The following is a 2,571-nucleotide window of genomic DNA, read 5'->3' as shown; positions in this document are numbered from 1 at the left end:
AAAGGAGGATACAAATTCTATACACATCAATGGCATTGATACACAGTGCTTCATGGCAATGATGGAAGACTCTTGGGAGAAGCCATGTGTATTTTTCATGGATGAGTTACAGGACCTCGCAGTGTCGGGGATAGCTGATCTCATACAGTTTATCATAGAAGGTCCTTTGGGTGATAAGAAAATATCAACTTTGGTCCTGTTCATAATAGAAGCAAAAAGGGATCCCTTGTATGCAAGCATAGCTACTTGGACAAAGTGGTCACCGAAATTGTTTATAGTGAAGCTACTCTCTCAGCATCACTACTTTTTTATAACTTCAGATGAGTAGTTAGCTAGCAAAATAGTAAATGTGGATCATGAAAAAACACTTGGCCTTGGTCCAATGCTTGACAAGTTGTGGGCTAGAAAGTGGTTGAGTACAATGGATAGTGATTGCACACCAACAGAGGATCTTGGAGCAAAAATGTCAAAGGCCATAGAGATAGAGTATGGAGACATCAAGAAGAAGGTCTTGGAGCACACCTTGCAAAGTATAGCAACTTGTTCTGCTTTTAGCTTCTCCTATGATATCTCGTTATCAGAGGAGGATACAAATTCTGTACACATCAATGGCATTGATAGAGATCGCTTCATGGCAATGACGAAAGACTCTTGGGAGAAGCCTATGTATTTTTCATGGATGAGTTATAGGACCTTGTAGGGTCGTGGATAGTTATTGAAATTGATTTTTGTCATCTTTTGGCCCATATTTCTTACTTCAAATTCAACAATCCATATTCATCCATTGTCAAATCCAATGATCCAATGCCTCACATTCATCAAATTAAATCGGGCCCACCTTTCTTCGATCGTCCTCCCCCAAAGCTCTCCTTAACAGAGAAAAAGATTTCAAACCATGAAAATGTTATTGGATGGTATAGTACTTTGTAAAGGATTTATTTTAGGGCCTAAACAAAGCATCATAAGCATTGGATACAAGCACATAGGCTAGAAGCACACCGATGCAAATGTTTCTACACTCATGCATGATGCATGTACAAAACAAGGAAATACTATGCAAATGATATCTGATGGGTATGATACTTTATAGAGGCCTCTTCAAAGTCTCATCCCCATTAGAGATACACACATAGGATGAAAGCACACCAATGCATATTTTTTAACACCAATCTTACAAATTCATTCACTAATTTTTAAATTAGCTTTGGAATTATGCGTACTCCTTAGTTTATCATTCACTACTACTATTCAATCTTTTGCTCTTTTTTTTTGAATTTTTAATAATATTTTAATAAAAATAAATGTTATATCAATAATTTTAAATTAAATTTAGTTAGAATTTATTGTAATCTATATCTTTTCAAAACATTGGATATCTTGAAAAGTTTCAAAAAGTGCAAATCAAATGAAGTCTCTTGATGTTGACTTTAATAAAAATAAAATATTTTTTTTTTTTAAAACAAAACTAAATTATACTATTTTAAACTAAAAGTCAATTTTAAATAATTTTTATTTTTTTAATAAAATTAATTATTTATTACATTTAATTAAAATTAATATATTTTTAATTAAACTTAAAAAATGAAAGTAAATATAAATAGACATATTTTTAAAAAATAAATTTAATTATTTTTTAAATGATATTTATAAATCCACACAATCTTTAGATAAATGGTGTTTCTTCTTGTTCATGGAGTACTTTGCCTTGCTGCAATCCCCTAGAACTCAAGAGCGAGCGTTCTGTGATCTCATAAGAAGCCTTGAACTTGCCATGCCCTCGCCATGCTTATGGCACAACCTTCAACAAGACTCAGTGCTCCTTCCTCCACAACCTGCAATCAACTACCCATCCAATGACGCAAGCTTAAAGCTAAAAATCAACTAGCCCACAAACTATAGCGACAGACTCTCACTTCACCTTACAACCTATATTTATTAAAATGGCCTTTTGCAATCGTATGTCAATCAAAAGCTTGCTGGCAACCCGCAAATCACTGCCTTAGCGATCACTGACGTAGCTTTAACAACGTACAATCTCACAAACTGGTCAAAGCGGCAACCCTACTATGAATCCGTTCTCATATCCACTTAGACCACAAGCCTTCAAATGGCCACCAATAACATGCCAACCCTACAACTCAAGCAGACCCTGAGTGTGAAGAGGTACCCTCTTCCTTCCACAGTCACCTTCCCCAATTCTTCTCGTAGCTGGCCTTAGCAGAGGGTTCAAGTGTTTTGACCAACGACCGCTTATATCAAAACAATACTATCTCTTTCCTTCCCATCTAGAACTCTAGCTAGTGCACCATATAGGAATTAAGACCGATTAAGGTCTAGTGCACACACACACACCGTGATGTCAATCGACACACCTGGTGGCAACCGTCACCTATGAACGTTTATGTATTGAAAACACCTTGATAAATCAAATACATTGTATCTTACCTATGCACACAGGCTACTAAATTCTACATGGTATCAGAGGCCGGACTGGGCCCAAACCAGCCATGCTTCCCAAGGTGGAAAGACATTAGAAGGGCCTTCCTGCAAATGCTAAGGGCTTGCTTCAGC

Source organism: Dipteris shenzhenensis, chromosome 6 (genome assembly GCF_047967505.1).
Source record: "Dipteris shenzhenensis isolate YYH24624 ecotype China chromosome 6, Dip_SZ_1.0, whole genome shotgun sequence".
NCBI lineage: Eukaryota > Viridiplantae > Streptophyta > Polypodiopsida > Gleicheniales > Dipteridaceae > Dipteris > Dipteris shenzhenensis.
Note: the sequence above shows the minus strand (reverse complement) of the source record.